The following is a 22,004-nucleotide window of genomic DNA, read 5'->3' as shown; positions in this document are numbered from 1 at the left end:
ATAGGAAGGTAATAGGAAGAGATTTCCAGAGGAGGCCCAAAGGTAAACAGGAAGTCTTTACCACTGATCCTCTTGGGAGTCATGAACCTCTGGGTAGATTTCAAGTTCTTTGATCGGAGCCTGAAATTTCCTCTACCAGCTACTAGAATGGGTCTCCTCGCTGGTGGGGGGCGGGGTGGAAAATTTCCCTTACTGTCATCAGTGTCTTTATCCTGTTATTTAACATGGCATTTAGAGGAGTTCTTTAAGAACAGAAAGGGGCTGAATTTGAGGCACATATAATAGTCTGATCAAGGTTCTGTATCATGATATTGCATGGCATAAGCATACCTTCTCCTTCATCTTCTCTGTGCCATCACAAATTCATTACAACTAAAGACTGGGTAGTAAAGTTAGAAATTTTTCCAAACCATCTCCCCCAAGTATTATGGAAAGTTGATTTTCTAGTATTTATTCTCCCCATATCTATTTTCTACATTTGTTTATATTTTTGTTTTAAATTCATTCAAAAATTGAGACTCCATCATGTAGCAGGCCAAGTTCAAATTATTGAGGGACCCAAGAATAAAAAACAAGAGTTTCTTTCCATTATGTAACTTGCAGTCTAGAAGGAGAGAGAGTCGTAGACAAATAATCACAAAGCAATATGATGCCTATGACGATATGGGAAGATTGACCTTGTATACTAAGTGGGGAATTGTGGCTCTGCAAAAATTCATGGACCTTTAAAAAAATAGGAATAAGCCCATATGCCTGTTTTGTTAAGTAAGCTGTGAGCTGCCTTTCCAAAATACAGAGGTAATTCTCCATTGATCATTAGTAGAACCATTTGTAGCTTCAGATAGGGCAGGTGCTACTATGGGTCCTGTGATGATCCTGAACAGTGCAGAAGTGAGGGATGTGTTAGGTGTGGCAAACAAAAAGAAGGTGCCAGAATGTTCCCTAACTAGACAAGATGCATGACAGACATATATTTCAGGAGGCTTCTTATAAGTCAAACGGAATTAAATTGCAAATGTCCTCCATTCATCAACAACCCTTAGGCCCTGGTCTTTCTTATCTTCAAGTCAGGATGAATGAAATGCATTTCTTTGGGGGCAAACATACTCCCTGCTCAGCGGAGCTGAGAAAACTGATGTCTCAGTGTTTGTACAAGCAGTCACCAAAGGGACACAACCTCTTTGAAATGCAGGTGTGTCAGGGACAAAAGTGAGTAGGTCACAGAGAAGTCAAACTCTTATTAACTGGCACACAAGAACATGTAACAAGAGAAACTATTTTGTATGATACTGTAATGGTGGATACACGTCATTATACATTTGTCAAAACCCATAGAATATATAGTATAAAGAGTGAAACCTAATGGAAACTATGGACTTCAGTTAATAATAATCTATCAATACTGGCTCATCAATTCTAACAAATGTACCACATTAATGCAAGATGTTAATAACAGAGGAAATGGGGTGGGTGTTGAGGGAGTGTATGAAAACTCTCTATACTTTTCCCTCAATTTGTTGTAAACATAAAATGCTCAAAAGGGTATTTTTTAAAAAAATACTTGTGATACTGTATGGTGGTTATTCATGTAATCTTGGTCTTCTTGATAGTCTATAAGCTATGAGATGTTTGTATTTTTAAAATTTTCTATTTGGTAACTTAAAAAAATGGTGCATGATATAAAGAAATCTAGGGTTTAGGAAATGCTTCTCTGTTATAAAATATAAAACTGAGATGCTTAGGAATTAGCAGGCAAAAGAAAAATGGCAGCAGTCTGAGTGGCAGTTCTAGGCAGAAATGACACACTGTACAAAGGTCTGGGTGCAAAAGCAGGTTCATTTGACAATTTGAAAGGACCTCTCCTTGTGAAAGGCCTTTAGGGAACCTGAACCATGACCTTGGTCCATTGCTGTGGGAATATGTAAATGCAGCTCCTCATGACTCCATACTAAATGTCCTGAGATAATCTTTCCTGGAATGTCTATTTAGCTACATTCATCCTACTGTCTTTGATTCTGGAAAAAATTAAAATTCTGATAATTGAAAAAAAAAATGCTCTTTTACTTGAAGCCAAAAAACAGCATCATGAATACCCTGTTTAAATGCAAACTTCAGAAATTATATTTCAAATAGTCCTAAGAGGACTAATTAATAATTGTAAAGTGCTTTGAAGATGGAAAGTGCTAAATTAACGTCAATATTTATTTATTAATAATCAGAGGAGGTGATGCTGCCATCTTGAAGTTGCCTCTTTTACGATCAAGTACCGACTACTACCATGATTTCACCCTCTTAATTGCCTTCTCCAGCCACTATTGCCATGTGGGAATTCCAGACTTTATGCTTGTGTTTAGTATCTTATTATTTAAAAATACTGCCAGTTCTATATACATGACTGGAAAGAATTTCTACACTTTGTGTGCAGTGAAGCTATGCATGACAATCAAAATTCAGGCATCAGATAAAAAGAAACTATACTTAATAGTTAACACTAAGCACAGTATCCATAGAGTAGGAGCTCAGTAACAAAGTTTTGAATGAATAAATGAACGAAGAACAAATTAACCCAGTTTCTTTTTATATAAAGTATAAATGTTGCCTTTAGCCTCCACATCATATCTATTTGTATCAGTTGGGAACCTACTTCACATATTAACTGGAACTCAAAAATATACTTCTTTATTTCTTGAATGCTAGGTTGCAATCTTCACTACCATATATATTTTTTAGCAGTCCATATGCATGGTGTGTTACTTCCAATTATGTTTGAAGGTGTGCCAGTGGAAAGAGAAGTTTAAAAAAAAAAAACTCAACAAATAATTAAAATATTTAAAATGCCCAAATAGCTGGCATCACTGAGATCAAACTCAAGAGGGCTTCTTGGTTTTCTAATTTTAGAGTTAGCTATTTTACACTGTCCACAGTGAATAGTGTTGCAAGAACTGTTGACACAGCCTGGAGTCCATGGCTCAGTTTCTACCTTACAATCTCCCACTAGCTATAAACCAGAAACAGTCAGGACTCTGGTGTGAGAGATACCCATCTGGAGCAGTGCTGGTTACTAGCCAGAAATCACAACCCTTTCTTAGGAGCAGCACATATCTTTAGTCAACTAGTCATAGGGACAAGAAGAAGGGAGCTGGCAAAGAACAGTAGGCAGTAAAAATTCACTTACAGTTTCAAGTTGTGGTCTTCAAAACTCAGGTTCAGATGCATAAAGATGGGGAAGATTATGAGGGAAACATGTGGACCAGGAGAGAAATACCAGTGTGAATACGACGTATCAAGTCCTCTCTGATTTGGAAGGCTGAGTATCCTGATCTGTTTTTCGACTAAATAAATGTACTTTATTTATTTTACTTTTAAAAAAGATTTATTTACTTATTTGAGGGGGGATACAGAGGAAAAGTATCTTGAGCAGACTCCCTGCTGAGCATGGAGCCTGACATGGGGCTTGATCTCCATGACCCTGAGATCATGACCTGAGCTGAAGTCAAGAGTCAGACACTCAACCGACTAAAGCCACCCAAGTGCCCCCTAAATAAATGTATTTTAAACACCATGCACCCAAAGACTTATATTAGGCTTCATGGCAGATACACTTATATGGCACTTTGAAGATATGAAATTCTGATTGTTCTTAAGGAAACTCCATAAAGAGTACTTAGGCTGAAACACTCAGCAAATGAGTGACAACTCAACCACTTGTCAAGCCTTGCCATCTCCATGGGGCTCTGCTCCATCCTCTACCACATACTCAATTATTTCCAGACAATTATATATATATATATAAATATACATATATATTTATATATGTATATACACATATATATGTTATATTATATATTTAGTTATAAAGCTTTCACACATAAAAGAAAAAAAGTAACTGAAAATTTTAAAGGTAATTATATAAACAGAGAGAGCACAGGCTCCTTGACAGAAAACTGATTCTGAAGGAAGCAAGAAACCTGTACGGGCATTTCCATATAGGTAATTTAGAGAGTTTGCCAAGAGCTTAAGTATGCCTCCTTTGTGACCAACAATATTTTGTGATCTAAGACACCATTCATTTATTACCATGTGACAGGTAAATGCAAATTCTACGTGTTGGGAATACAACTGTAATGAGATAGTCATTTATTTTTTTCATACTTGTAAATTTTATCTTATCTACGAGATAACTAGTTGCTTAAATAAGGGGCCGGTTCTTGATTAATTATTGTGCATACTGCCAGATATACACTCAGAATGGACTATGGTTGACTGATCAATATAAAGCAGATAGAAAACAATACAAGGCAATCTACAGCTAAATTCTAACATTAGTGCGACAGATGCAATGGGAAGCCAGAAGGAGAATTTCCAACTTTACTATTTTGAAGGATCTTAATGCCCCAATATTTAGTATAGAATTATGGAATGATGTTTATATATATATAACAAGTGAAGTCCTAAGGCCAACTCAAATAACTGTACATGATGAAAACAATACTATTAAGCTCATTTTCCTATCTTTATCTATCCTGTTATAATGTTCGGTGCAACTTCCCATACCAGCTGGGTGGTTTCAATGGCTACCTTCCCACTCCTTCAAACATTCATTGCAAATATCCTTTGGGAAATGCTTGGCATCTCTTCACTGTCTACCACTTCTACTTCAATTTCCTTGCTTTTCTTTGGTTTCCCACACATTCATCTGGTTGATTAAAAAGTGAATTTCTCCAAAATTAGCATTTAAATAAATATTCATTTATTTTTGGTTTGATGTCTCCTTGTAAGGGCTTTTCAGACACCTTCTTCCTTCACATATTCATAAGCTATATGTCATGGTCACCTGGCAGAGCCTGACACCACAGTGCAGCCACCTCGGGGAACCCATCTGTGGGGTAACGAGGGGCAGTTGAAGAGAATGGGGGAAGCTACCTCAAAATGTCATCCAAAGAATTACCTGTAAATGATAAAATTATATCTCAACTACTACTGAGAAATTATTTTGAAATAAAGTTATAAGAGATTGTCTGGATTTTATTTTTGAGGAAAACACTGTTCTAGTTTGAAGTGAATTTTTGAGTACCTTAATAGCCACCTCCTTTTGCTCTACATTTTTTTCTCCTCTTCCTCAACTCATTATCATCACACTTGTGTTTCCTACTAAATTAAGATCTTTCACCCATATTTGGACATCCATTTTGCAATTTTGTAGTGAGGATGCTTCCTTCCAGGGGGAAATCAACTATATTGAACTGCTTGATATTTTGCTTCTCACATCTCTTATGTAGTCTCCTCAGTTATAGCCTCTTTTTTAAATTCCTAAAGCACTCCTGGTCATTCTCACATTGTCATTTTAAAGATATGTATCCTAGTAAATACTCTGGATTTTCCAAGAAGGTAAATGTCAATCTTGGAAAACTTTCTTGAGGACAGGAACTACGTAGTATGCTTTCATATCTTCTGCCATTACTGGCACAGAACTAGGTGTATTAGAGATGATCAGATTTTATTTGATATTTGATTGACAGATTTATTGACTGGCTGAATCTTTATGGTAGACACTGTAGCAGAGACAATTATTCTTTCAATTTATTGTTGTTTTGTGCTTGGTAGATAGATGGTCTAAACATAATTACAATAGAATTCTGAGGGGAATACTTCTAAGGAAAAGAATTCTGAGGGGAAGACTTCTAAGGAATAATACTGGATGTTATATGATGTAATTTGTAATTACGATGAAAACAGTTTCTATATTTTACAACTTCATATAGCTTAATATAAATTTGTGTTTTTCTCTTACTTTTACAATAAAACAATAAAAAAACTTCATTGCAAAGACACAGGAAGATTGTACAGTCTCCTATACACACACATTTGGACATACACACACATATACACACACACACACACACACACACACCCCTCTATATATAAAATAGATACCACAAGAAACACTAAGCATCTTTGTTGGGTCTTTGACAGCTAAATTAGATTAATTTAATTTAAGTTAAATCAAATACCTTGCTTTGTATATTTAAGTTGCCATTCAAATAGTACAGATTTTTCTGCCTGTCATTTAGAATGAATTCAGTACCACAAGTTTTCCATTGAATGAACAGAGCTAACTGAGGGCATCCAAGAAGAAACCTTCATAGATAATTGGCTCGCTCGGGGAGCTAGTGTAGCGGAACATGATTCCAGATTGAATCAAATTCTGGAGCTCTCCTGAAGAGAGGACTAAAGAATGGGGGGGAAACAAGGTTATATGCCAATTAAAGAATGATTTGTACTTTTAGTTTTATCAATATGTATTTCTTCACCTGTACTACAAATGTCTTTATGAAAATATTTAAGAAAACTTCTTCTCTATTTTTTACATATTATGAAGTAGAGCAAGAGCAAATTTCTGTTAAGTGAAAGAATGATGAGCACACAAATTAATCAGAATTCTATTTTCCCATTTTTTTTTAACTTTGGAAAAAAGTTAGTTTAATGGAGACTTGGGTAGAATTGTCACCACGACATTCATTAGGCACATGGAAGTTCTACAAGGAAATTTACCTCTAATGAAATTTAACACATCACTGACAACATCAGAGATTAAAATGGGCTTTTGGTCCAAACAAACATTATCATCCTTGATGTGAAAAGTTGAAATAAGATTACATTTACTCAGTCAATCAATTTTGTTTCATATTTGTGAATATAACTCTAAGATTAAAATTGGTCCTTTATCATTTACCCTAGCTAACTCTCTATTGTCTATCTACCTACCTACCTAAGTATCCATCCATTCATCCAACCATCCACCCATCCATCCATCTATCATTTATTTTTCATCACAATTTCTGAAAAATACTGTTTTACCATTCATAGTTATATATTTTAAAAATACATTTTTGTGTCTATGATATCTGTCTAAATCCACACAATATCATCTCTAAAGACACAGAGACTTATCCATGCAAAGATATCTGAATACTCTGTGAATACAAGGATATTTGTCATCAGTTGTGTTGCTGGTCTGTATCATACGCGGTCTACATTGTAATCATAAAAACTGTGTTTCTGTTTTATAATCCTGTGGCTAGATACCTCTGTGATCAACTCACAAGGCCCCTTTTCTTTTTCATCACTCCATCAAATGTGTATTTTGCTTACTTTTCTGCCAGATCCTTGGTTCCTCTGAGGGCACTACTTTATTCATCTGAATTTTCTATAACATTAGCAGAATGAATTGTATATAACATGTGCCTATTGTATCTTTAATAAATTCATGAATCATCCCTGTCTGACTTCAATGGATGGGAGGAGACTGAAATTTCAACTTGAAACATTCTTTTCTATTTTTCTTATAGGCACACTAATGTTACTAATATGGTATAGCCTGAATATTGGATGCCACTCCCAATTTTATGTAACAATGAGATGCTACCTTTATCTAAACAAACCGAACACTTAGTTTTACTGTTTCAGACCAAAGAATAGATGGTGTAAGGCCTCCACCCTACTGCAAAGTCCTATTCACTGCCGTCTTTGCAAGTGCCACCCCTAAAAGTTGTGCAGTGCTCAGGCTGACAGCCCTGGCTGCAGTGTCTTCCCTTCCCTCACAATTTATCCAACCTCACAATTCAAAGACCAAGCAGGGTCCAGTTGACCTAATCTGTGTTATGAGCATTGCAACCTATGGTGCATGCTACTGTTACAGGAAGACATTTCCTTTTCTCACTCTGTGTACTTGGAAGCTAGAATTTAACAGATTCTTAGAACACTGAGGTGATGAAAATGAAGAAAAAAAAAAAAAAACCACCAAAACACAGCTCTGCTGAGTAGAATAACTAAGCCAGACAGAGCAATGGTTTGGGGTATTCTCTCTAATAACATGAGTGACTTTAACCACAGAATGACCTCTTCTTTGGCAAAATGGCTAAATGGGAGACTTTACTGTAAATGAAATATAGTGTAGGTGTATAAACAAACACATTAGCGAACAAAATGCTTTAAAAGGTATAGTTATCTAAAGAAACATGCAGCACTGAACTGAAAGATCAGTGGTGATTCATGTTTTTTGTTACTTTTGAAAGAGGACTGGAAGAGTAGAAAAATATCTTCAAGTTTTCCTGTGAGAAAATCGATGGAAAGATCTGGAATCCTAATTAGGCAAGATGACTTGCCAGATAGCATAAATTTTTTATTAAGGAAGTATTCACATTTTATAGGCAAAAAGAGTGATTACCAGGAACTTCTGGCCACCTTCAGCACACTTTCAGTAAATGGAAACTATGCCCTCCATGGCCACGCTACAACTGGCTGGCAAGCTGTCCTTATTTCTCATCCCAACACATGCTCCTCAGTGTTGCCTTGATTTTGTGGGTCCAAGGGCCATGACGGAAAAAAAAATTAAACCAAGAAATAAGCACATTGTATCCTGTCAGTTCTAAACAACTGATCCTGCCACTTACAAAATATTGTCATGTCTTTCTTCTTCCCCATCACTCCATTAAATGTGTGCTTCTCTCTCTCCTGCCATATAACAGGTTTCTTTGAGGGTAATGCCTTAGTCACTATAAAATTTTCCATAATTTTTACTATAATGCATTGCATAGTTTATGTCTATTAGATCTTTGATAAGCACATAAATCATTCATGTTTGGTTTTCAATGGATAAAATGTAGGATGAGACTCAGATTTTAATTTGATAATTAATTTGATAATTCTATTTTATAAAGTATCATTGTGCACAAAAGCACAGCTGAGAACGCTAAGTTTTAACTCTGATAATCATGTAGGCCACTTTCAGTTGACTTTTTCCAATCTATTTCTCCCTGCTCCAGTATTCTCCAGCACTTCACACACCTTGCACTACAAGTACTTTAGCTCTGACCAACAGTTTTTCTCGGTAGGTGCAATCTAGTATTTGACTCCAGCTTGATACACAGCACAGAGTTCAAATTGAAGAAACCTCTTTTGCTCTTTCTTCTCCCCATCTACAATGGACCATACCCATCAGTCCACTCTTTCAAAAAAAAAAAAAGAAAGAAAAGAAAAAATGTTAAGAAATATGGAGTCAAAAGAGGTTTGGACATGTGATTGTGAATAAGACAGACAAGGTTAGTATAAATGAGAAGATTCAAATGAGTTATCAGAGGGAAGAGGATGCTGAGGCATATAACACACACACCAGATTACATCATGAATAGCCTAGAAGTTTAGGGAGGGCAAAAGCAGGGTGAGTTAATAAAAGCAGGTGGACAGAAGGTAGGTTTGGATGGATTACGAAAACCATGCTGCTGTCGACACTGGACATTTGGAATAGGCATGATTTTATACACCCAACATAGGATGGATGTAAGCACCAATAAATCACCCAAGAGCACTTGTGAAAATATTTTTCAGAAGTACCAGATGTATTCTTACAAGAACTGAGGAAAATGACTTGGGGGATAATTATAGATGCAGGAAACTACAAGAATAAAACCTGAATTCAAGATTCTTTGAGATACAACATCTTCTAAAATGCAAACAGAAAACCTACTAAAATGTTTTAGCTTTTCTGATAATTACTACTTTTATTATTTTTTTAGTTTCTTTTTAATTAAGTCACTACAACTGGTTACACTCAAAAACAGAACTACTAGTTTAAGAATGGAATTTTGCATTGGTCATATCCAACTTTTTCCAAGACCCAGTTAAAAATAAATAAATAAATAAGATATGGCAAGAGAAAGGGCTATTGATTCAAATCCTGATTTTCGTCTGCCTTCTATTGTCCTATAATGTTCTTTTCAAACGGCTTAAGAGCCATGAAAAGATGTCAATGCGCCTTGTGTCCAGGAAACAATAAAAATACCCACCTGTGTCCGACCTATCCAAACTCATCACATATGGCCCTCTATGAGTGCATACTGGATGGCACTGCAGAAGAGCAAAGTGCAATTCAGTCTTTGGTTTTCTGCAAGTGCACAGGGTGATCGATCTCTGGTTTGATATGGTGATCAAGTGCCTGCCTGCATTTGCCTCTACTTCTCATTAAAATAAGTGAGAATAAAAACAGAATTAAACCCATAAAGCCTAATAGGAAATAGAATGGGAGAAGGGTCATCATTCAACATTAGATGCCAAAGCATTTCTGGGGGATGAAAAATGGATGAGAACCATACAATTGAACAAATAAGACTGAGAAATCTGCAGCCCAAAGTTAACATAGGAAAGGATAGCAGGGAAAGAGGGAGTTAATTTTCTAGGCAGAACCCCCAAAACTTCTTTTTTTTTAAGATTTTATTTATTTATTTGAGAGAGAGAATGAGATAGAGAGAGAGCATGAGAGGGGTTAGGGTCAGAGGGAGAAGCAGACTCCCTGCCGAGCAGGGAGCCCGATGCGGGACCCGATCCCGGGACTCCAGGATCATGACCTGAGCCGAAGGCTGTCGCCCAACCAACTGAGCCACCCAGGCGCCCCACCCCCAAAACTTCTGGAATAAAACTAAAAAGAATAGAGTGTAGGATTATGAAAGTGAGCCAAAACTGGTAGAGAGAAATAGTTAAGTCTGACCGAAATTCTGTTTCTAGAACAAGAAGCCAATCACTTCCCTACTCCTCTCTTCTCTCTCCCACATTTCTATCTGGATATAACAACAGTACAAGAAAACTCCCACGGCTTCAAGGCCAAAGAAAACAAAGCAAATAATAATTACCATAACAAAAACAATGACCCCTCCATTAAGAAATGTAATGAAGTGAGGGGGTAGAATTAGGACTACTAGCTGGGTGCTAGCACCATGGAATAGATTTCTTCCCATTTTAGTAATCCCTTAACAAAAGCCTGGCTCTTCAGTGATTTAAGTGCAGACCTGGCCAGGTCAGCCTCCTGACTGAAGGAAAAATCCTGTAAGGAAAACATGCATGAAAATATAGCAGTGGAGAAGATCCAGTCCACTCCCTGGAAAAGCCAACTCAGTATTTCCTGTTTTAAAAATGCACAAATAACTTATAATCACTCACGCATATAAAGAAAATTAGCAGCATTAAAATGGCAAAATAAAACAATCCCAGTGGAAATAGAAATAACTCATTGAAGAGAAGTTGAAAAAACCTAATTAGTATTCTCAGAGAAATTTGAAAGATTATACCAAAAAAACAAAAACAAAACACAATAACACAGTAAGATAACATCAAAGAACTCTACATAAGTATAGAGCAAAAAGGACAGAGAGACAGAGAATATGTGATAAAATATAAAAGGCATAAGAGGATAATCACTGATACCAGACATCCAACAAATATGAGCTCCAGAAGGAGAAAACAGAAAAGGGAAGAAATAAGCAAAATAAAACACAGGAAAATTTTGCACAACATGAATCTATTTAAAGGGTACCCTGCTTACATACAAGAATGAGTAAAAAAAAAATACCTACTATAAACATAACATTAGGAAATCTGAGAACATAAAAAGAAAGAAAATAAAACAACACAAAAAAGCAGCCATCTCAAATTTTGCTAGTTACTATGGCAGAGGACTGACAGATGTACACTTAGGTGCCCAGATCTGAGAATGACTCACTTCCCTGCTGCTCAGTTAATTGGCCAAAGCTAGTCCCTTGGCTTCACCAGCCACAAGGGGTACAAAATTCAATAATTCCATGTGCAAAGAAGGCAGAGAGGAGGAAAAATTATTTGTGAACAGCACCAATGTCTGCAACAATTGCTTCTACATACCTTTATGAATAGTTTGTATATGAAATTATTCTAGTACAATGAGGGTGAAAACTGAGATGTGCAGAAACATACTCATTTTATATGAAGGTCAAAAGATAAGAAAAGTTGAATAGGAGATATTTTTATATTTTTTATTGTAGTAAGATACACACAACAAAATCTACCATTTTAAGAATTTTTAAGTAATATCTCAGTGGTATTAAGTATATTCACACTGTTGCATAGACATCATCATCATTCATTTCCAGAACTTTTTCATCTTCCCCCACTAAAACTCTATACCATTAAATAACAATTCCTATTGCCCCCCACTCCCCAGCTCCTGGCAACCACCATTCTACTTTCTGTCTCTAGGATTTCATTACTGGAGGTACCTCATATAAGTAGAACCATAGAACATTTGTCCTTTGTCTCTGGCTTATTTCACTTAGCCTAATGTCTTCCAGAGTCTCCCCTTGAAGTGCAATCTTTTTTAAGGCTGAACAATATTCCATAAAAATATGCAATGCTTCATTAATTTGTATGTCATCCTTGAGCAGGGGCCATGCTAATTTTTGTATCATTCCAATTTTAACATATGTGCTGCTGAAGCAAGTACTAAAGATTTTACCAACTAGAAAACTAAAATATTAACCTAGGGAAGTTGGGGTCATATAAGTGAGCTAAATCTTCATCTTCAATAGACAGGAAATAATAATGCCTATGTTTCATAAATCAAGAAAAAGTCATACCAACACCTTGCTTACAGCTATGGATGTAACCTCCACAAGAAGCAAAATTTTTAAAACTAACAAGAATAAGGACTAGGTAATTAGAGAGGTAGAGTGAGGGGGAGGTGTTATTTTAAGCATTACTGCATTACTGTTGTTGGTGGTTGTTGTTTTTAAATTTTTACATATAATAATCTAATAATAAAAAGTATCTCCAACAGCAGTACTACTTAATTACCAGAACTGTAACTCAGAACTCTTGACATTTAATAGCACCTATTTTTCAATGCAATAGGTTACCTCTCCCATGACACTTTCTTGAAGACCCTATTGTCAGGGACACCATTAAGTCACATGGAAAAGGACACGGAAAGGCGTAGCAATGGCCTAACTCCAAAGGCCTTCTTTTCTCCTTATTTCCATGTTTGACTTCTTATATTACTGATATTATTCTATTTTACATAATATTTTATTACTATAACTACTTTTACTACTACTTTTCTCTTTTTTTAACAAGGTCTATCTGCTTCTTTTGGCACTGGTTTTGCTACTTGACTAGAATGTGTATGAGTTCCAGGAAAGCATACTAGCTTACTTCCCCTACACATCTCAGGAATTTTCTCAGAGACCCGTTCCTGTTCAGCAAATTTCTACATAAGCATCTGAACTTCCCTGAGAGTTCCAGGCAAAGGCATCAGCAGCCAGGAACTTCTGTAGTGGCCCCAACTTCCACTATAGCTATGGGAGGAATTCCTCCCCTCTCCTGCTCTTTGATTTTCCTTAACCACCCAAAGCCAGTCCAACCTACTTCTCATTTCTCTTCCTGATTAATCTGAAAGGCTGAGCTCTGTTAGTGACATTAGGTTGGCCAGAAGTTTACAGTGGAGCTCTTAAATCCACAAGAATGTGGCACCTCCTGTGTGGCTGCACCTGAGGTGGCTGAGATGAAAGCATATCCACTCCAAATTTCAGCTGATAGAGGAAGATGTAGTTCCAGGTCCTCAAATCAAGTAAGAAATCATTTAAATTAAGTAGGTTTTTTTTTTTTTTAAGATTTTATTTATTTATTTGAGAGAGAGAGAGAGCACAAGCAGGGGTTGGCGGATGGGGAGAGGGACAAGGAGACTTCCTGCTGAGCAGGGAGCCCAATGTGAGACTCAATCCCAGGACCCTGGGATCAGGACCTGAGTGGAAAGCAGATGGTTAACCGACCGAGCCACTCAGGCACCCTTAAACTAAGTTTTGTACTCAGTTTTACAGAGAACATTGTGATGTTTCAAATAAAAAAAAGAATCCTTCTGATCTGAAAATTGGGTCTTCTCAATTGTAAATATTTTCTATCTTCTTTAAGTTTTATACTTTGGTATTCTTCTGATGTCAGTTATTATTCCTTAATAACTTTTGCAGATGCAAAAACTTGATTTGGAAAAATGATGAAGGGTGGCCATAGAATCTTCTATATGCTGCATTTGTCAAACATTTCAGTATTATTTCCAGCTCAAAGTTCCATACATTAGGAAAGAAAGTTAGAAACCTATAAAATAGAATCAGCTATGATCATGTGTGTCGACCTCTGAGAGTCGGGGACCTGGGGTGGCAAAGGAACTGAGAAAAAGAGACAACAATATAGCGAGGCACAGGGGACCCCGAGCAAACAGCCCGAGGTGCCAAGGTTTATTTTCCATACTCTTATATACCTTCTACAGCGATATAGATCTATAATGGTTTACAGCAGGGGCGTAGTAAGGCACCTTCCTCCATGTATACAGGATTAGTCAAGCATGGAAGAATCTTTAAAACAGAATTTACAGGACAAGGCAACAAAGAGGGGAGTGCACAGCGTGCTGTTTACAGCTGGCTTCCTATCTACAACACATCTTCTGTGGCGGACTTTAGAACTAGCCACCCACGTTCCAAGGGCATTTCACTCTGATCCTTTCACGTTATTTTTAACCCTGCAATCTCGAGTTTTCTCAGAGATCTCAGAGTCTGAGCGAACATGCACCAGCGGTTGTTGTGGCGTTCTGTTTCCCACACATGTGGTGACTGAAAGTTATATTAATCAAGGAATTCTTAAGGATGCAGAGATGTGCAACCCAGAAAAAAAGGGGTAAGAAGATAACATGTAAAATGAGGAGCTAGAAGCTTTTTGTTCATCCACTATGTAGAGTGCCTAAGAGCTTGAGCTCTGCGATTCAACAGACTTGGGTGCAAATTCTAACTCTCCATTTATTAGTAGTGTGACTCTCAGCAAGGTCACTTTAGCAGTCTAGGTCTTGATTCCGTTTTCTGTAAAATGGGAGCAAATATTGGGGTGCCTGGGTGGCTCAGTTGTTAAACATCTGCCTTCGGCTCAGGTCATGATCCCAGGGTCCTGGGATCGAGCTCCGCATCGGGCTCCCGGGTCAGCGGGAGTCTGCTTCTCCCTCTCCCACTCCCCCTACTTGTGTTCCTGCTCTCACTCACTCGCTCTCTGTCAAATAAATAAATAAAATCTTTAAAAAAAATGGGAGCAAATATTAATGCCTATAATATAAAATGTTTGTGATAACAAATGAACATAAACATATGCAATTTTATTACATGCCTAGTATATAGGAAAAAATTCTGTGAACCATCATCATCATCATCATAATTATCATTATTATTGTTTTTATCACACATTATTCTTATTATTCCAAATGGGAAAGCAAATACTAATGGAAAAATGTCCTAGATAAAAGGGTGACTTTCTTAACAAATGAAACAGCTAACCATGGGACGGAAAGTTCAATGAAATAATGAGCTTCCAATGGCCATCTCACAGGAATTCTGTAATTAAAAGAAGCTCCTGCATCAAGAAGGAGGTTATACCTGATGATCATTAAGGTCCCGCTTACTTTTCAAATATAATGTAATGATTAAGTTCATGCAGCTCACTAGTGCCAGCAAGTTTGGGATGTTGTGTGGTCCCAAATTGTCCTTCCTTCCAGTTAATAAGGGGAGAGGCTCACTAGGGAGTTTCCAGTTACTATTTACACACAGTGCTGCCAAGTAAAGTTGTTTCTTATACCCCAAAAGCTGGCAGGCCTCACTCTCCTCTTCTGTTTTCATCATGAAAGCCTTAGGAAGCAGAGACGCCTGTTCTTCCCATCCACTCCCCCAAGAAAATGACAAAATGACATTCTTTCCCACTCTCTGTGAAATGATTTCTGTTAACAGCTCTGGAAAGAGGCTGCAAAGATGTGAGTGAAATGATGGCAGGATTTGTTGACAAGAAGGCAAAATGAGGGAATTCAGAAAAAATCACCCACATTAGAGACTGAGGGGCTTGTGGGTTCCATCTGCTACTCTCTCCCCTGGCCTGGGGTAGTCTCAGAATTATCTCAGGGGATCGTCACTCTTCTTTTAAATGACTCAATCAATGGGGCTTCTAATAAAGTCTAATGGATCTCACTATTAGCAGATTTTTTCTTTATATTCAGTCTAAAATTTTCCTTTGATTAATTTAACCGATTTCTCTTCATTAGATGATGGCAGTAATTTGGAAACAAAGGAAAGCATGCAAATTTGAAAAGAGTCATTGTGGAAACTTCTGCTTAAAATATCTTATTTTTGCAGGAACACAGGGAATAATTACTGTTCAAACAACCTCTAGAGAAGTGAGGTTTCCCAAACAGGAAAGATATTTGGAGCTTGCCTTGCCCTGATGTACATATTTCTACTCTTGAAACTGTGATTAGAGGGATACAAAGAAAGGTTACCTGCCCATCCATATCAGGCCAACGTGCCAGATATTATCTGCAGAAATTCACTCTAGATCTTTCTAGATACTTTTTTTTTACTAGAATATCTTTGAAAGTTGTTATATAAACTAATAAGAGGATGAATGAAAAAGAAAATACCACTCTGAGGGCAACAATCACTGTACGGGGAGATAAACACAAGCTTTGGGGACAGTGACTTATAGGTCCTGGCTGTGCCACTAGCACTGCCTTAGACAATTTACTCATCTTTTGAAGCCTCAATTTTTGTCCTATAAAATGGTCACAATAACCCATACTTCACAGAACAGTTGCAACACAATTTTTGAGAAGACCTTAGCATAATATAAAGGCAGAAATCTAACACTCAATAAAGATTATAAATAATCATTCCCTTTTTGGTACAAATAAGATTATTATAGATATAAGTATGAGATTTGGGAAAGAGTTATTGAAAATGTTTCATGATGACTGAAAGCAGGTGATAACAGACAAATGTAATTAATTGTGAATTTGCATGAAACTAAGGGAAGGGGGCTCATTTAAGAGCAAAACGATTGGGGGGTGTCACCAGAAAATCTCAGTCCTGGTATTCAATGGTGGGAGAATAAGAAAGATGGCAGTTTAGGCAAGGGAACACATGGTATGTGAAGCTGAGCATGGAGTATTCAAGGAACACTAAGCAAATAATCTGATTTAAACAAAGATGAATACTGGAGAATGAGTGGACAGAAAGATGGAAGGAATAGATGGGGAAAGGCCAGAATAGGGAGAATATGAGAAGCCAGGCAGCTATCATTGCAAGCTGAGTGACCCCTTTTGAAAATGCTCCTATCCTCTGTAAAGAAGACACTCGCGTGCATCCCCAAATGTCACAAGTATTACCCTGTGTCGCAGGCTTAAACAGCAGTATGTATACTATAAAAGCTCTATACTTGAATCAGAAAATTGGAGTTAAGATCTTTGCTTGGCCAGAAAAACCTGGGCAAATGACTTAACTTAAACAAATCATCTAATCTCTTTTTGCCCCAATGTTTTCATATGTGAAATGGGCACAGTGCTAGCGCACAGCCCATAAGGATATCATGATGATTAGATGAGGTTGGTGTATGTAAAGTGTTTTTGCCTAGTTCTGGGCACAAAGGAAGCACTCAGTATTGGTTTAAAAATAATACAAACAAACAAACAAAAACCCTAGTTCAGTGGACTGAACCACTTAAATGGGATCATCTCTTATAAAACTCCATGAGTAGCCCATAAAACAAGGCTTGTGAAATCCTCTAACACAGTGACTGTGTTGTTGTAGCAGGAATGTGGAGACAAAATGATGGTGGGGCCAACTTTGCAGCTCTGTGCTGTGAGATTCAGGATACTCTGTCTCCCTACACCAAGCAAGTGCTTGGCATGTTTCATTAGAATCTGGAGTTCAAAAAAATAACGAAGAACAGAGTACCAGAAACACAGCATTCTGTACACGTTGCACAGTACTACTATGGTCACTGAGTTTGTATCAAATGCTATTTAAACAAAAACAGCTGTAACTGCCTTTTTTCCTACCACCTTTCTGGTGCTTGTACTTTCTGATAATAACCAAGTTACTCTGTTGCAGACCTAGACAGAGCTCACCTTTCCCATCACATTTTCCTTCCTCCCCATTCACCAAACATTCTTAATCCATGAAGATGATTGGTTGGGCTTGTTAATTCACCACACAAGTGTTTTGCTGAAGATAAGATCCCAAGATCTGTTGTAAAACAAACAGTATCCTTATGTTTTAGGTAATAAAATCATTGATCACCAATAGAGAGCAAACCATGTTTATCCGAAGACCCTCGCTCTCAAAGGATTTACTCATAGCAATAATACTTACCTATAGGAAACTAGCCACTTCTCTGCTTTGCCAACTCTGGCCAATAATGTCCCATACAAATGAATTTAGAGATTTTCTCAGCTTGTGTTCATATGCTACAAAAGGGAAATGGTCCAAATTGCACCTACTTGGGCCTGAATTATCGACTTCAGCTTTTGAAGTGCAAATGAGCTGAATGAAAACATACTTAGGCTGCAACACAGAAACTATTCCTACTAGCTGATTGATGGTGCATTAACTCTCCTGTAAGGAAAGCCTGTATTGCTATGGATTTGTAGTCCCCTGGTCCAATTATCCCACAGATGAAGGCAAATGCCACCCACCATATGAACCAGTCAATAGTGGTCATTTCTTAAAATTCTTTACTTTCTCTTTTTTTCTAGTAATTTGAATTACTGGATCACCCATAAAATAGTTCTTTTGTGGTTTATTGGCCCTGCTGCTTCTAAAGCTAGACTTATGGACTCGAGCTAAGAAAACAAACTGCTATAAACAACTTCTCAGTAGGCTAAAATCGTCAGTATTTATTGTGAATGCAAACTCCTTTGGAAACTTCTAATCACCATAATCCGTCTGTATAAAAATAATCCTTGACTAAATTAATATGTCTGGAAGGAAAAATGAACAGGGCATTTATATGACCACACAAAAGGCCATGTGCAAATTATTAAAGGGTTTTCAATATTTTGCAGCTTCAAAAAAAAAAAAAAACAACCCAAATGAACCTTTTATAGAGCCTGACCATATTGCCCTGTGAATGAATGAATGAATGATGATTTTAGAAAATAATGTTAGGTATTTTGGTAACTCCTGCATTAAATCATAGATACTTAAATGAATAAATATAGCCTTTGTTCATCACTTCCTATCTATACCAATTTAAATCATATATCAGGCATAGCTGAGAGGCTCTGCACCAAGATTTCTCCAGGGAATCTGTTGGTTATGTTGGCATATTAGAATTTGCTTCTAAGGAGTGTTCCCTTCTTTGTTGAAAAGAGTAACAAATAGGTAATGCTTAATATCTGCTTATGTTAAGGTACCACAAACATTTCTTTCGTAAGATGATGATTTTTAACAACTCATTCATTCACCTTTACTATTTGTCCAAGAGAACTTTCTTTTCATATTCTAGAATACTACTTAGACCTTTTGAGAAGGTGAGAAAGAAACCAGGATGAAAAGGGAAGAAATAAGGTTAAATCCATTTTCCTTTTTACAGACTCCTATGTTAGGAAAGTATTTTAAGCTTCACATGAAAATTTTACTACTAAAGTAGTAGTAATTTTTTTTTTTTTTTTTTTTTTTTTTTTTTTACATAGAGGTTCTTTTTTCAGAAATGACAATGGCCTCAGGGAGTGTTTGGGAATAGGTTCTAACATTGTGTTCCCCACTAATGAGACAAGAGAAGGTATGGAAGTAATGAAAGGTGGAGACAAACTTCCAAATTCATTGTACTCATCCAATACCTTTCACCAGTTCTCTCACAGCATTTTCAAGCATACATGTGAGAGAAGAGCAGGATTCATTGAATTGAAATTCCTATTGCTCATAAAAAAAAAGGGACAGAACAAAGGAGTCTTGCTAGCCAACAAATGAACTAATCAGACTCCAAATAATTAGCAGGTATTAGTTCAGTGGTGCTGAAGTTTGAATTCCTTCATAAAGGGGTAAAATTATCATGCGATGGGAACCAAATGAGAAAGAAGCAAAGAAGATGAACCCATTTGACTATAAAATTGTACCTGAGCCATTTCTCCAGATTAGATAGACCTAAAGTCCCACTTTTTGCAGCTTCAAAATGGTTTCAGAAAAGTTTTTATTATTATCATTGTTCAATTTCATGCGTCTCTGCACTTGAACTTCCAGCCAGGAGCAGGAGTCGAACTGCCAGAAATGCTGTGAGGAAACCGTGTTTTTCATGACTTTTCCAGCCAACATTTTCAGGCCCAGGGGATTTGAAGACACATCCGAACTTTTGAGTGCTAATATGATTTGAACCTCTGAATCTTCTGAGATTTTTTTTTTTTTTCTTTCTCAGTCAGAACCCAAGTATGAGCTAAGGAAGCAGAAGAACGGAATACAATTTCAGGAGTTATTTTCTGTACTGTATGCAATATCTGCAGGCCTCCAGGTTTCTGGTATGTTCCTTCTCTACTCTGAACATTAAGTGTAATATCTATAAAACTAATTATGATGCATATTATCAAAAGTGACCAATGTTTCTTGTGAATAGCCTCTTTGTGAAATTTCAATCCCTATTTGAATGGGTATTCAGCTTAACAAGAAAATGTATATGCTTAATGATCACCATAGAACATCTGTGTTCTATATAGAATATATTAAATTATCATTTAATTTATCTGGCATTATAAAGGGACAGGTATTTTCCAGATAACCAGAGCCTAGTTTCACAAGTCAAAACTAAGCTTATTTCAATATAGTGTGATAGAGATCTTTCTAAGCTGGCTGATCACAGAAAATGCTAGACATCATTTAACCATTTCTTGATAAATCACCACTATGATTATTTCTGTGCTATCTGGAAATATACACTTTATCTTTTGTATGACTTTTTTGCGTAACACTTTATTGCTCTTAACTATAATTTCTCGGAAATGCCAGTCTGCCTGATTCAAGCAAAACCTCTGTCCCTTCCCTAATTTGAAACTCAAAATATGTTCTGCTACAAATAAGCAGATAATCAAGTGCAGTATGTTAAATTGAAGTTGTTAGGTGTTGAAAGAAGAGCTCAAGTACTTGCCTTTTATGGTGTGGTTATTATGACAATTAATTTGTGTTGTCAGAGAATTTTTTTAGTTCTAGATATGGTTTTATATTCACATGGGACAGGATTACTATAAGAGTAATCTCTGCACACGATTCATGTTTTGGGCATCTTATTTAGGAGGTTGGTGATATAAAAGACATATGCCTACACTTTAGAAAAAGGAATTGAACTCATGTTCACAAAGACAAAGAAGACAACTCTCTGCAGAATGTAAATGGAGGGATGCTGGCATGATTACACCTGTCCTGAATATCTTGTATATTTTTTGGTCATGAGGCTATTTTCAAAATAACCTCAGTTTGTTAGGTATTACATTAGGTCTTCTCCATATAGAAGGAAGCACTGTCTTCAAATGATTAAAATCATCATAAGAAGACTGCAGTTTCTAAAGACAGCCTGAGTTCAAGTGCTGATTCAAACATTTTCTAGTTTTTGATCACATGCAAGCAATTTAATACCCATCAATAGGATTGTTTGGGATGAAAATATTTAATTTGTACACTTATATCAATAAGCCAGATATGCACTTTGTCCTTACATCAGGCATTGTTCTAAGTCCTTTATATGTTAAGAATTTGAATCCTATAATGTCTCTATAAAATGGGTACTACTGACACCTATATTTTACACTTAGGGGAACTGAGGCACAGAAGTTAACTAACTTGTCTAAAGCCATATGGTTAGGAAGTAGAGATTTGAATCTGAATCTCAAGATTTAGTTTAGATTTGAACTCAAGTAGCATGATTCCGGAACCTATACTTAACCATCCATCTACACTATTATTAGGAGAATGTTGAGTAATTTTTTTTTTAATTGATTAATGTTATATTACCTGGGGAGGAAAAGAAGGTCTGTTCTATCATGTTACTTTCACCTCTCTTGTGACTTGCTGGAAGTTTGTGTCCTGCTGGTCAGCTGTTTTCCTTGAAGAGCCTAAGACTCTAGCCAAAGGGGATTGAACACCATCTGATAAAGATTCCAGGCCTGCCCTTGGATAACATGTTGTGAGGAGCAGGAGACAGAAAAGTTGAAAGTGGGAAAAAAAATGGCTAAAAGAAAAAGAAATAGTAGATTTATAGTCTGAAGACAGTGTGTGAGGGGGAGGCAGGGGCACTCTGGAGCAATCCTCAGACAGAAAGGTGAAGGAAACAGACTGGACAGGCATGGGGATGAGAAGAGGGGG

At 36.8% G+C, this 22,004-nt stretch overlaps 1 non-coding gene across 1 annotated transcript; it reads right to left on the bottom strand.

Annotated features, from left to right (window-relative positions):
* Window positions 1-12,200: 12,200 nt before the first annotated feature.
* On the bottom strand, window positions 12,201-12,304 carry LOC113913457. Its single transcript, XR_003517228.1, has one exon. It is a non-coding gene; the product is annotated as a U6 spliceosomal RNA (small nuclear RNA).
* Window positions 12,305-22,004: the final 9,700 nt, after the last annotated feature.

Source organism: Zalophus californianus, chromosome 14 (assembly GCF_009762305.2).
Source record: "Zalophus californianus isolate mZalCal1 chromosome 14, mZalCal1.pri.v2, whole genome shotgun sequence".
Classification (NCBI taxonomy): domain Eukaryota; kingdom Metazoa; phylum Chordata; class Mammalia; order Carnivora; family Otariidae; genus Zalophus; species Zalophus californianus.
Note: the sequence above shows the minus strand (reverse complement) of the source record. Positions and strands in the feature narration are given on the sequence as shown.